Raw genomic sequence first — 14,750 nt, forward strand, 5'->3', positions numbered from 1 at the left:
GTCGAAATTGATGCGTACACCTTAACGAGACGAGGTTGGAATCGAAGTCGACAGATCAAGATTAAAGGCGGCAGTTTATTTAAATCGCCGTAAATACGGATGGGAAATGGTTCTCTGTTGTTCGTTGAAGTCATTAAGCCGTGAGTATTCAAATCGACGCGGTAAGAAAAGAACGACGCGTTTCTCTGAGGCTTCTTGGGACTTCAGCAAAGGAGGTAACCCTCTTATTAATACCATTAATCACTTCATAAAGATTCAACGGGTCGAAGAGGCGTGGATGGGGCGAGGGAAAGAGGAAAAACGAAGGCTTCATAAAAACAAGCGGAGGAAAGGTCCAAGAAATCCACTGAACCCGGCCGCTCCTCCAGGGATAGTTTTTTTAGCGGAGTAAGCGGTAAAAAGGGACCGACTGGAAGCGTATTGTTTCTCACGCAACTTTTCACAGATTTCATTTAGCTTGCGATGCAAGTGCTGGTTACGTTTCCGACGAGACGCGGCTTTTTCTTCAATAAAAATTCATTTCCTTCCTTTGATTTACTTCAAGCACCGAGCCAACTCGTTCTCGACTCTCCTTTTCTTCCGTTTCGTCTTTGCCGGACCAACCGTCTCGGTGAAACATTCGAATGCTCTGAGAAACGCTCGAGTCCATCTCGATCGTGGCCATCTTCCTCCGCAGCATCTCCGCGGTAACCTGAAAAATCCTAGCGATCAACGACGCCTGTGACAAATCTTACCGCGGACCGTTTACCTTTATCAGCGATGGTTTCGTCGTTTAATGAATTTCTCCGAGAAGGATCGTACCGAATTACTTTATTGCCTCTTTGAACCGTCCTTCGCCGAAATTCTCGACGAAAAATTGCGCAACGGTGATACATTTCTATTACGTCCACGCGGTCTTACCACACATACTAATTCCACTTATGGGCTGGTGTACCTATCATACTTTTCACGCCATTCTTAATATTTGTTATATTTCTTATTACATTTCCATTTGACGTGCTATTTAAAATGATAGAATTTTGATAAATGTCCTGTGATAAGCTACTATATGTAAAACATAGTATATGTAAAACATATTTCTTCAAAGTACAGGGACTCGGCAATCGCGTTGTCCCGTTTTCGTGCACCCTATTAATTACTAGGGTACTGGTTCGCGTGATCCTAACTATTTATCCGTCTACCTCATGCTTTCCTTCACCAGGTATTCCTCTTTTCCAATTGACTTTTTCAAAGCCTAAAGGAAAAATTGGTATCTTACAAGAACGAAGTGGAACATGGAAACGTCGAACAATGGTATCTACGTAGCAAAGAAGACGCACTTCTCTTGAATCCCTGAAATACATGGAGACGGGTCTGCATCTAATATTTTAGGAAAGTTTCGAACTACTGGTTTCGCTCGAAGTTGCACGACACGGATCAGGAAAGGGGGGAAACGCTCACGTGCACAGCGCTATTCGCGCACGTAGAATCGCGGTGGCTGTCGAAAAAAGGGGGCGGGTACGGAGCTTAGAGAACGCTAAAGGGTAGTTTCTTGGCAAAGGTAAAGAGAATAGCAGGAAAGGGCGAGTCTAACGGGGTGAGTCGTATCTTGGAGGATAAGTATCGAACCTGAAAATCGCGACCAAAAACCCGACTAGCGTGGCAACGTTATGCGAAAAACGACGAACTAGGTCGACATCGAAGAGTTTCGTTGCAGTTGGCTGGTCCAATCGAGTATCTATCCTCTTCTCCTTCTATCGTGTCCTTCTTTCATCTTTTCGTATGCGGGGGATTCGAAACTCCGTCCGACTGTTTTCCTCATCGCCGACGAAAACATGCTGCCCTTGTACTGTCGTCGAGACAAATATCGAAGTGCACCGGAGGCGGCGGCGACGGCGGGGCCAGCAGGGATGGGTATCGTGGAGAAAAGGGAGAGGATGGAAAGTTTTCCACTATTCTTTTCGTTTATAATTTATGTCTCTGTGAGCACACGACTCGAGACACCGTTTTATCGATTCGGTTACGTAAACAGCCAGAACGGAGTTTTTACTCGCGCGCTTTGTGATGCACTTAGTTGTTTAAACTGGCCAGGCTTTTGTTCGATCGCAGGAATCGCTGTTGAAAGGGAATCCTTTTTGGTCGATGTTGGACAGAATGTGACGGATCGTCTGCTTGGCGACGCAGCTTTACGTGGAATTAGTAGTTCGTTCAGGAACGAAAAAACAAATTTTCTGAACGCATAATATCATTCCTTTAGGCGCAGATGTCACTTGGTGATTAAATTACAGATTCGAAAGGATCTCGATTTGTTTCATCAGAACGTATCTTCTACGATCGTCTCATTTCAGTCTTTAAATCCTCAGTTTTTACTTCTAACATTTGAAATCTATAGCAGTCGTTTAAAAAATTACTTTTAATTTATCGAAGTTTCCACATTAAATTTCGTTGTATCTTTAGATTTTAAATTAATACTTTGGGATAATCGATATAATTAAAAATCATTCCATGACGATACCAATTCAGATACCATCCATCATAAACATCGAGTGCCAATTAGAGAGCCTGCAGTTCGGCTTATCGTTTTACGTTGTTCGCTATAATTCCAATAGAACGTGGCTCGTGTTGCTACTACGCAAACAGTGTGTTGACATATCCGTGAAGCTTGTGCAACGCATGCTGACCGATCAGGCCTCTAGAGGAAAGGGCTGACCTATCCTGCGCCCTGATAACTCGGTTACGTTCCAATATCATGATTACACGTCATCCTTGGCAGTTGACAATCCCCAGAGTAATGACTATTGTGGAAAGTTCGAAATTGTCACGGGATCGCATTGATCGTTTAAATTCTTCAGTCAAGCGAGAGTGTACTCTCTAGTCGTGTTGGTCCACTAATCGTCACAGCCATGAAAATATATGGGCGCACGTTCCTGCATTAATTTTGTGACGTAACGCTGTTCTTGAAAGAATTCGTGTTTTGGCATGATCGTGCCGCGCGTAAAAGTTTTCTCGTTTCCCGCACTCGGCTGCGGTAATAATTTTCCACGACCCAAAATTTCAAAATTGCTGTGGCGAAATTTTATCGCCTTTTCTTTTGTACCACACGCGAGTACCTCGAAAAACTTTCACATGTTTGAGGTTCTGTATGCTCTCTAATTATCGGTATAGATTGGTGGATTTCAGAAATGTTCATGAATTAGGATTCAAGTTCATTATTCGTTCTAAATTACTAAGGCCGACTCTAGTAGATTATTTAACTAACGTTGCTTTTACATTGAATTAACCAAAATTAATTATTTAACTACATTACATCTATCTTTTTACACTGTAATATTGGATTTAAACTTCAGTGTATACGTAATCGGTTAACTACATATTTATCTCTAAACATTTACATATTTAACTGTGTGCTCCCAAGATTCGTTCCCTTTAGCTGCTTTAGTTTAACAAATTAATATTCCAAATCAAACTTATCACATAAAAGATACATTTGCTTTCTCAAAGATATTATCATTAACTGAAGCAATTAATAAGAACTCACACGGCGTAAAGACGCATGGTAGAACACTAAGACAGTCTCGAGACCTTAGCAGATCTTCCATTGTACAAAAGGTATTCAACGTCAGTTATAGTTGCGCCATTCGCACGACAGAAGGAAGCACACGCCAGTGTGGTTTTCCCGCCAAGTTCATTCAGCATCTTGCGTTGGATGTAAGCCAAATACTGAATACACCAGCGCCTTCCGCCTCTGCGTTCCTCTTACTCGCCTCGCCTCGCAACCATTATCATCCCGGAATAGCAAGTTGATGTTCCCTGTGTTGCTTACACCTTTGGCGTCGCTTGTTTATAGAACAAGCAACACCGGGCTCTAATAAGGTCGGGTCACGGCCCTATTCCGCAATATTTCGCGACAAATTGTGCGCAACGTTACAGAAAATAAATGCGACAGCCAAATCCGACACGAGTTATTGGTCGCGTTATTCGTCTTGAGCATTTCTTCCGTAAGAGATTCTATATCCTCCGTGGGCGACGTGGGACATTGTGGAACACTTGAGAAAAAGAAGAAGAGAGAAAAAAGGTACAGATTGGCTGTCGTCGAGCGATAGTGAAAGCGAAAGACGAAACGAGCGGGGCTCTCAAGTTTTTTAAACGATTTAATACTTGCCGCCTCTGGCCTGCTGCAACAAGTTATCAGCTCCTCGCAGACTTCCTGCAAACCGCGCTTTAATAGTTCGAAATAAATTCGCTGTAAATCGATGGTGTAGCTGATAAGAGTCGCGATTATGAGAGCAAGTTAAAAAATTAATAAAGTTAAGTTCGTTTCGTTACGTCGGAACTTTGGTATAAAAATCGTGTTCTTTTTTTCAGTTCTCTCTCGCGAAAATGAAAGAAAACAGCAAAGTATAACAAGAATCGTGCGACATTGACGTTCTGGAAGGAGTCTGACCTTTTTTCTTCTTCTCACGAAACTCTGCCGCGTGCTTGGAAAAGGAGCGGGGATCAAGACACGGGTGTGCGTAGCGTTCATAGTATTGGCAGCGAGCCAAGTCACGTTGCGACTCAATGAAATCTTTCTAGGTTAGGTTAACCCCCTCTTTCCGCGTTAAGCATAGGATACGTTTACATCGACTTGCCAGACGCGCGAAGAGGCTGGCCAGAGGCCAGCCAGAGAGAGAACTCGCCGAAGTGGCTGGTTTTCGGCCCCGACGGAAGTAGTGGTGATCAATATTGGTCAGACCGGGGACTTCTTAAGCGCGAACTCGTATCACTTGGAAACTTCGCTTCGTCTTTACCGTTCAGTTGGTCGCGTCAATGAGACGTTACATCGGTGGCCTAGTTATCATCTCTGCTGAAAAAGAATTAACGTGTTACCATGTGTGTGTCGTGACTTGCAGCTATATTTCTATTGGTGCAACGAATCGTGAATATCGCGAAATTGGATTTTTCAAGAGTTCACCTGTGCCTCCGATTTTCTCGGCCCGATTGGAGCGGCACTGGTATATGTGTATAGAGGCGGGAACTCGGCACGATATCGCGTCATTCAGACTCGTCCAACAACGACTGGTTGGCCGGATTCGCGGCAAAGAAACACTTTATTCAATATCGCATGATGCGAGAAGTTTAGCTCGCGGACGCGTAACAAGTAGTCATGCACCGAAAATGCATCGTTTCGGCATCGGTGCAACACGATGCTCGCGAGCACAATCCAGCATCGTCCCCCCCTCTGATGTGTTCACTCTACTCGAGCGTTCTCCCCATACCCGCGTTTCTATCCCGCCGTCAAGCGAGCGTGGCGTGGCGAGGAGGAGCAGTCAGGCAGTCAGGCTCTCTGCTGGCATTAAGTATTCCCGTTGGGTCGGCGTGGCGAGGAGGAGTACGGAGTGGCGCGGAGTGGCGCGGAGTGGCGCGGAGTGGCGCGGAGTGGCGCGACGCGGCGTGGCGAGCGGCGCTGTCGGTCGATGCTGGGGTGCTCGCGCTACGAAGGAAGGAAGGTGAAACGGGTGAGAAGGAGAAACAGACCGATGCTCTCTCCCTCTTTCACGTCGTCTCTGGTTCGTCCTCTCTCCATCGGTGTTTCTATCCCCGTCACACCAGCGAACTTTCTCCGGCTAGAATCGAGAGGCGCTATCTCCCTCGAGCGACGGCAGCGCCCCGGGGGCGCCTGCGCGCCTCGGAGGGGTAGCAGTCGCCTGATAGTGGCGAAACCCGTTGGCGAGGGGAAAGGGGCCCCTCCCTATTCTATCCCTCGCTCCTCGAGCGTGCACCCCACCATCGGGTGCCGCGCGGCTCCGCTACCTCCCCTCGCTACGGCTCCACTGCCCGGGCCTCCACGGTCGCCCCATTCCGTTCTCGGCATCACAGCGTACAGCATTGAACTCGACGCACGGCGACAAGGAGCACGACAACGACCACCTGCCTTTCTGTGCTCCACGGATTATATCTGTCTCTCTCTCTTTTTAACGTTCTTGTTGCCTGATCGTTCATTTCCGTCTTCGTGCACGCTGCCGCTCCCGCTACTGCGAGAAGAGGACACAAGAAAGAGGATAACAAGCCATACACAGGACAATAAGCGATTCGATCGGCGCTCATTCAGCCGTTCCGAAGACATACACAAACACTGTGACCGGGAGATTTTCACGCGCAATTGACACCAAGGATAAATAATCAAGTACGTTCGACATTTGATTAGCTGCGGTGTGTGGCTCTTGCAGTGTGTCACTCCGTTTTTTGGGTCCGTTGTTTCACGCGTGTTGCAATCTCGACGGCTCATCTGCTCCGGTTCCAGTGTCCGCGAGTAGCAACCACGACGATTAACGTGACAAGTGTGTACCGCGCGCGAATGTAAACCGTTTGACGAGACGTCGTTCGATCAAGAGGATCGTACGTATCGTTGTTCGATCGCCAGCTGTGAGTTTGATCACCGTGATCGTCGTTCACGTCGTAATCATCGTTAACAGTGGCACCTATCTGCGTAACCCGACGAACGATCGTCAGCTGAATTCGAAATAGATTGACGCACGAGATCTGTTACGAAGCGATCGTGACGTTCACGTCCTCTGGAAGCCGTTGGATACAAGATATACACGCGTGTGCTGAAAAAGCGCGAGCGTCCGACACGAGACACCGTCGGTCTCTCGCTCGTCAGTTTTTCTTCTCGCAAAGGAAGGCCATAGCGTTGATCGCACGGCACTCGGTACTCGCGGTAGTACTGAGTGACCTGCAGCACCCGGCAGTCATCGAAAAGTGTACACGACGGCGGTCACCACGTACATCACGCCGCTCATCACCCCAGAGAAGGTACAGTGGTTGCATTCAAATCTTTGACTATATAGGAACAATCCTATCTATGTATCGGTACGGAGGATGGAATGCAGAGAACGATCATCCCGAAGGAAATCGTGTATATCTGGTGAACGTGTAGGTGTATCGCGTGGATGTTTATACGCTCGTAATTTCTCCTACGCGGCTACCTCTATACGTACGACCATCTATATGTGTGTACATACACGAGTGGGCGCGTATGTGTGGGTATTACGTTGTGTGCTGGCTGCAGGCATGTGTGTGTGGGTGGAGCTTGATCCTGGATGTCATCCGTCGGACAGAGACGGACTAACCCGGCTTGGTGGATCTCTCATCGAGCTTGCTTCTTTTCTCCTGTCCTTCTTATCTCTTGCACCGTTTATTTCTCCAGACAATGTGCAGTGACCGAAAAGTTTCGCGTAAATGACGTTCGAACGAAGCTTCGCTTCCCCAAGTTTTCGCCGGAAGTTCCGAAACCTTTCACTCGATGCGTCGGACCTTTCATAGCCATGTCGTGCAATCTTTGATTCTTCCATCCGTCTCTCCCTCTATGTCGTTCTCTTTGTCTCCTTGTCTGTAGTTGGTATTTTCTTTTGGTCGCCAGTCGCCAACAAAACTTTAATCCCGCTGACGGGCAAGCCAATTGATAGGATTCGATGACAAGAAAAGTCCGGGTGCCTGAGTTTCTTGCATTGCAACGCGAGGATGAAAACTTCTTTCGATATTCTTCTGGTTTCATTGTGAACGTGAGCTCTTTGAGAATCATGGCTATGCTGTACTTTGGTACGTCAAATCGGATGAATGAATTATTAACGGAATTAATAAGTTGAGTGATTCAACGGAGAGTGGAGAATACTATTTCCTTTTCACCGGAGAGAAATTACTCTAGTTCCTTATTACGTTCTCCTCCTCCCAAACAAACTTATTATCTTAAGTCCTTCGATTCTCCAAGCGAAACGATAACGAGATCGTTACTTCCGAAGTTCCCGCCTCGCGACCACTGCTCGATAATTATTATTTTCTCCTTTCAACGAGTCGGTCGAGCGTTACTTTCAGTGCAGTTTTTCAAGATTTCTTCGAGCAACTCGCGTTCGAACGATGATATATTTCTGAGACGGGGCGATCACGATGCGCGCCTCGCGCCTCTCCTTTGTCTTTCTAGGCCACATCTATCCCGTAGTCACTCTGTATCGAGATTTTAAATACGTTAACCTACTTCCTCTGTACAGATACTCTCTCCCGCCGTTTGATCTCGAACAAAAACGCCTCTTTATCCTCCAAGTAGTTGGACAAGTACGACAAGACTGTTTCTCGAGTCGATTTCAATTTATTCGCCGATGAAAATCGTTTCCCGATTTAAAGTACACAATTCCCTCCGTTGATGGGATTTTTAATTAATTCCTGCCGCGCGTCTGCCGCCGGAGAAAAAGTAACGTTTCCGCTGGCGTATCGAGCCGCGTCGCATACATTAAAATGATCATTAACGAGCTCGCTGATACGTCGAATGATAGGGCGGTGTAACGTGGCCAAAATTTAGGTCACGAACGATTTTTTTCATTCCGCTTTATTACACCGAGCGAATCGCGTTGTCGAGAGTATCGACTCCAATGATTGCGCGGATAATCCGCGGCTCCGAATCTTCCTGCCCTCTCTTCTCGTTCTATCTTCTCCACTCCGCATACGCGTCCATGTGCTATCAAACGAGGATCCGTTCCCATTTCTACTCCCCAATACCTCTTTTTACCCCTTCTCACTTCCATTCCAAGTTCGATTCTATTGCGACCAAGTTAGTTCCCATTCTCACAGATACATGACTGCGTACTCTAGCACGTACACTTTCGAACGACAGACGCCGACATATTTCTCCAGGTATCGCGAGGAACGGTGGATTTTGCTCGTATATCATGTGTAAACAAAAACCAAGACATCTAGCTGTCGACTGTGGAAGATGGAATTTATGGTTGCACGATCGTCTATCCTTAGGTGATAACGTTTGCCCTTTGCTTCCTACCTTTTTCTTATTTCTTGTCATCTATTTTGTATGTTTGCAGACATGAAAATTGGGTAGAATTATGGGAATTAATTAAAGGGTTGATGATCACGATTAAATTAACAGAGACAAATTCTTTCGTCTATCGAAATCTTCCATACGGGTGAAGTAACACCATTTACACATTTTCTTCCGCTCCCAAATAACCACAGAACGAGAAGTTGCCGTGCAAAGTGACACGTTCCTCTCGCGTTCCGAGTATTATATCTACAAACGCTATATTCTTCCCCAACATACAATAACGTTTTTACCACGAAAGAATTAACACGATTCAACAACCGTATCTGACGCGAGACGCTAGAATCCGTAGTTAAGTAGATCTATCACATACTGATCAGACACACAAACAACAGTTGGACAGCGTATAACTTTCTCTCCCGGAGTATCCCGAATCCCCTCAATTCCACGCTGGCAAAGGTCTCTGTCGTACTTTCATTCCCATCTATCCATCGCGAAGTCCTCGGAAACCAAAGCGTTGTAGACAGAGTTTCCTAGCGAAACGCCAGAACGTCTCGATAAAAGGGTGTAAAGGCAGCTCGAGGATAGGATGAACGTATAAACGTAATAAATATTTTTCATCGGGTCGCGCGAAAAGTTTCCTCAAAGCTAGGCAGCTGGCAGAGGAGTGGCGGGCACGGGTTGTTGATTAAACGTTGCGCCGGCAAAACGTATTATTACTCAGAGAACGACGCTTCTGAACTTGCTCGCTCGAGGGGAGGCGGACTTTTTCTCGAAGCGATACAGTCCAGCGATTGTTGGTCGTTCTTTCCTCCTCGGACAGGATCCTCGAAAGCCTCGACCTTTCCTATACACTTTGGAAAAACGCGAAAGTTTGCTGCAGTGTGACGAGCGCGGCATGCTCTCCTGTTGCACGTAGAGAGACGCGCGCACACATAGACAAGTATCGTTGGATGCGGATTTCTCCGTGGAAAGAAGCTTGGTTTGCTCGTTCTGTGGCCGCTTTGCGCGAGCAAAAGGGAAGTAAGCGGATTTCGCGGTGGTCGGCCGGCTATTCGCAAACTGGAAACGCGACCCGACCGTAGAGATCGTTATTCCGTAAAGGGGGACGAATTAAAACAGCGCATCATGAACAGTCGCGACACCGAGTGTTCCTTGGCAGGAAAAGGAAGATTTGGAGAATCGGAATCTCGCGGTGCGAGTTCAAGCTACTTAGGATTCGCCGTGAGTAGATGAAGCGGAGGAGAAGTTGATCCGCTTTGCGAATAATTATTCTCAGTGACTTTGATGTCGATAATAATCGGATAAAGGAGAAAGGCTGGTGTGAGTTGACGACAACTTTCTGTTTTTCTTCGCTCCATTTTCGGTTCTTGATATTTCGATATAAATGTGGGTGGGTGGTTTTATGAGAAGTTTCGTTATATTTCCTGTGGCCAACTAGCGCGGAAGAAATATATTCAAGGGTTAGGGTTATACAGAGAATAATTTAGTTAATTCTCTCGTTATTGATGGGCATATGCGTTCCGAAGGTTCTTAAGGTGAAAGCATTAATTCTAAATAAACATTAAAAGAGAATCTGTGATTGGTATGTAAAAACTCGAAGATCGCAGTAGAATTAAAATAACCATTTTTAACGTCGGCGAAAGAAAAGATCTTATTAAAGGGAGAAGTATGAAACCTCATAAAAACTGCTTGAAGATTACTCATAGACGGTCGAAGAACTTCGTTATGGAAAGTAAAACATTTCTTAAGTTCCTTACGTCTGATCATATACGTCTAAAACTACTTCTTAAAAGTTCCAATATTTTCCTCTTTTGGAAACCTGTCTCTCGTATAATTCTCACAGAAATGATTCCAAAACTCACCCATTTTATTCTCAAATACTAAAGTAATATATATTAAGAACATTGTTTTTCTTGTTACTTTCGATGTTTCAAAAGAGTATGAAAACCAGGTACTTAACGATATTCGATTGGAATGAGACCAATGGAAGCGGATGTAGAGAAATAAAGGGGAGGTACGATCACGCGTCACCGTTTGGAGGAATTAGGTGGCCGAATTCGCGAATAACAGGGCTGTTTACATCGAAACGCTTTTAAACCCCGTCCGGCGTACCGGCCAGCCCCGTTCTGAGAATCCTTGCAGCCCGTCACACTCACTGATACCGTTGATAAACGAGCAGAGATGCAAAAGTAGGTGACTCGGACCGACCACTTTCATTCTTTACGTTCAGCTAGGCGTGTATGCACGATTCTTCTCTCTTCGCAGCAAATATAGAGAGAAAGAGTGCCTTCAAGTTCCCTCGCCGTTTTCGGCCCACATACTACTATTTGATATTTGTCACGTCTTTCTTACACGCCAGATTGACATGAAATGCGAAATGTAATTCCGTGAGACACCATCGGATTTTTTGAATATGCTCGAGCAGGTTCTCCTTAATCCTTGCACTTTTATAAACCGGACTGCAGATTTTGGAAGGTATCTTAATAAAACACTCGATATTAGGATTTTAGAATAGCAGGTGGAATATTTCTGTTTTTTGGAACAACAGGGGTGTGTTTAGCTAATGGTGATTGGATTTGACAGAATGTTAGTACGGAATATTAGTACATGTAATTTTTATAGCATTTAGTATGGCTTGTATAAGAGGTAATCGTTTCTGGTTAAAGGATTTCTAATAAAATTGGTAAAATAAGTATTTAAACGATAAATTTTGAAAACGGCTAAAATTTATCTACGAGATCCAGATTCGGAATTGTGACGTAATCGGCGGCTTGGCCAGTAATATCGGTATAATTATCGCGTTAATCGCTTAATCAATTATAAACGTAGCCAACCGCATTCCCGATTTCATAGAAAATTATTATTCATACCAAATAATACCGCGTCACCGCACAGACACCCCTAATTTTCCGTAAATGTAGAAAGCGTCGGCATTCCCGTTGTATTATTAGCCAAACGATTATCTATTGCATTATTCACGCGGCTTGTTCCGATGTAATCGAATGATAATGATCGATTTTCCAAAGCTTTCTTCTTCATTTTCAACTATCGAATCTTTCCTTTTCTAGATACCAAAAATAGAAGTCAGAATCAATCGAAACGCACGAACGAAAATATAGTCACGGCACACTGTTTCGATTAATGAACTATGGCAATGCGGAACGAAAACCGCCAGACATTCACTTCGCTATTAATTAACGATGGCCGACGACGATACTGCGGGACGATAATTATAAGCAACGTTTTCCAGAAACGATTGCGACGCGATCGGTGAACGTACCGGAGTTACAGAAATTAGAACGTAGAAGGAATGCGATCTCGACACTGTTTTATCATGACGCGAAGCGAGAAACATTTTCCCGATACTCAATACTCGTATTTTCCAAAGCAAGCGGCGCTCTTGTGTGCGTATCGTGAGACCAGGGTTGCCGCTGGTATCTTGCTCTCTTCCTTTCTCGCGCTGGGGTTAATCAGCCGGGCTCATCGACGCTCAATGTGCGTGCACGCAATTCCAGCGCGAGTTCGCGTGTTTCACGTACTATGCGATCTGAAGCTTCGACGTTATTAATTAACGTCACCGTTAAATCTCGCATAATAGTTGCGCGACTAGACACAGACTATCATTATATCGGCTAGAGTGATCCGCGTTGTTTCTGAAAATTAACTGTGCGTTTAATAAAGAAGAGACAAGTATGGTTTAAACTGAAAACATTTTGACCATTTTGTAGGATGTCAATAGTTTGGTAAATTAAAATAAATATAGAAAATATTAAAGTCTATCGTTGATATTTAAAATTTTATATTAATATATTATTTGAGTTCGTTCTTTTTATTAATATTATAGATCGCAAGTAATTATTTTGAATGAAATTTAATTAACGATATCAAGTTCTTCCGTGCTTTGCTCCGTCGTAATCTCATTTCCCTCGCAAATGAGATTGATATTTTTCTCTTTCCATTTTGCCTGTAGAATAGTGAATTAAATCGGAGGCAAACATTCATGAATTGTAATACACTTAGCCGCGGTTCAGCTTCGTTTAACGACAACTGATGTTTAATGTTGAAAATTCCATGGCTCGAAGAGAGTTGCGTTTGAAGCTATTTCCGACCTCTTTCGGCAGAATAACGTCAAAGAAAAATTCACCAAATAATAAAGTTTAGGTGGAAATATCACAACGACGCAATTACACATGCTTTTGTCAAACTAGTTTTGCAACAGGTCACTTTTGTCTTTTTTACAAACATTGAGGCAAACAGACGAATGCGGAAACTACTTCCCATTTATTTCTGATACCTATATACATATGTCCAACTTTGCACGAATAAAATCTCTTTATGGAGTATTTCCAAAATTTTACCATATTTCAATGTAATTGTCATTCAAATTCGTTCATCATAGTCCTTGATTTAAACGCTTGCTCTAAATAGCTCTAACTAGTTATCGATTATCATTTCCATTGCAATATGAAATCATGAGATATGTCGTATAATCGAAAATAACCTGATTTCCATCATGTAAAATGAATTTTATCTAGTTCCTTGATAGAGATTATACATATGCTCTGAGTACATGGTCGACAGAGAATTGAGGTTTCTATCTCAGTGAACACAGACATGTCGGTCGACATGCATTGGGCTTCCGTGCTGTACACGAGTCGTTAATTAATCCCTCGTTACCGTGCGTATGCTACACCCCAAGATCTGCGTTAACAGAGGTAACCAGAGGTTTGACCGTCAAATCGCGTTTAAATACGCGTCCTTTTCGTGGCTGTTTAAGCCATGCATACTACAAGAGCCATTGTAAACGTTCTCCGTTGTTTCAAGGCAATTTCAACAGGTTCTCATTGGTAAATCTACTCATACCGTACCCAGAAATAATCATCAAAGGTTTCACTCTGTAAATGTTCCAATATGGTAGAATTTGAAGAATCAATTCGGTGATATTAGGACTGATAACTAATAACTAGTTACGTTGCGAAGTGGTAGTTCTTATGAAGTAATATCTAATCGTTCCTATTTTCAAATCTCATCCTGTACAATTTCGACAAGTTTTATTGAAAACATTATGAATTATAGCATAAATCAAAAAAGAAATTGAAATTCATGTCATAGAAAGGATTTTTAATGTAGATACATCCTTCAATTTATAATTTCTGTATTACTAATATATATTCGGAATCGCAACTGAATTTTTCTGGTGTGTTCATAATTTATGTATAATAAATTACTAACGTTTTCATTGACAAAATAACCAATGAAATATTTGAAATATTCACAGTAATGCAAATATAATACTCGGAGAACGTCTGCTTGTTTTCAATAATTATAATAAAATATTGCATTATAATAAATATTATATTAAATCGATAATTCAAATATAGATATTTAAAGAACCGTCAGCTATTTGATTCCACCACGTGATGATAATGCATATTCCTTTTTAGTTCGAATTAAAACATTTCTGTCGATGGATTTTTAGACGAACACTTTTTAAACGTGCATCTATGTACAGTACGAGCCTTTAAGATACTTTTCTGATTATAGATGCCACACACCCGTGTGCAACGGAAACGTTTACTTTCGATATTTCTTTCTATTAAATGGCTGAATGTGATTAACACAAAGATCGGCGACACGATGCATTGCGCGGTGATTTATAACCGCGGCATACAGTGGTATCGTGCGTTATCGTTGACCGCCAGTTCTATGTGTTTGCCCGCGCGATCGATGGAAAATGTGTGGAAATGCACATAGCATCAGACCTCGGCGTGTCTCATTTAAGGTAGACACGTACGATTCTAATGTGACGTGTTAATACAACGATAGTATCACGGCATCACAATGTGTCGGTGTTCGTGCTCGCTCCGCTAACGTATCGGACAGATATTTTTCATAAAGATCCACGATGCGCGTTGTCTCGACATACGTAATGGTACATTCGAGGAACTAGACATTTATTTGA

The 14,750-nt window shown here is 43.6% G+C and overlaps 1 protein-coding gene across 6 annotated transcripts in view; it reads left to right on the forward strand.

The window, feature by feature from the left end:
* Window positions 1-14,750, forward strand: part of LOC117231852 (RNA-binding protein Musashi homolog Rbp6) — a 430,672-nt gene that overhangs the window by 194,193 nt on the left and 221,729 nt on the right. The window contains exon 1 of one of the 6 annotated variants that reach the window (XM_033490704.1): window positions 5,805-6,774. The exons of the other annotated variants lie outside the window; for them this stretch is intronic. The gene's annotated coding sequence lies outside the window, so the exon portion shown is untranslated. Of the gene's footprint in view, window positions 1-5,804; window positions 6,775-14,750 lie in introns of those variants that run through there. 6 annotated transcript variants of the gene reach the window in all.

Source organism: Bombus vosnesenskii, unplaced genomic scaffold (genome assembly GCF_011952255.1).
Source record: "Bombus vosnesenskii isolate JDL3184/JDL3185 unplaced genomic scaffold, Bvos_JDL3184-5_v1.1 scf7180000013274, whole genome shotgun sequence".
Lineage (NCBI taxonomy): Eukaryota > Metazoa > Arthropoda > Insecta > Hymenoptera > Apidae > Bombus > Bombus vosnesenskii.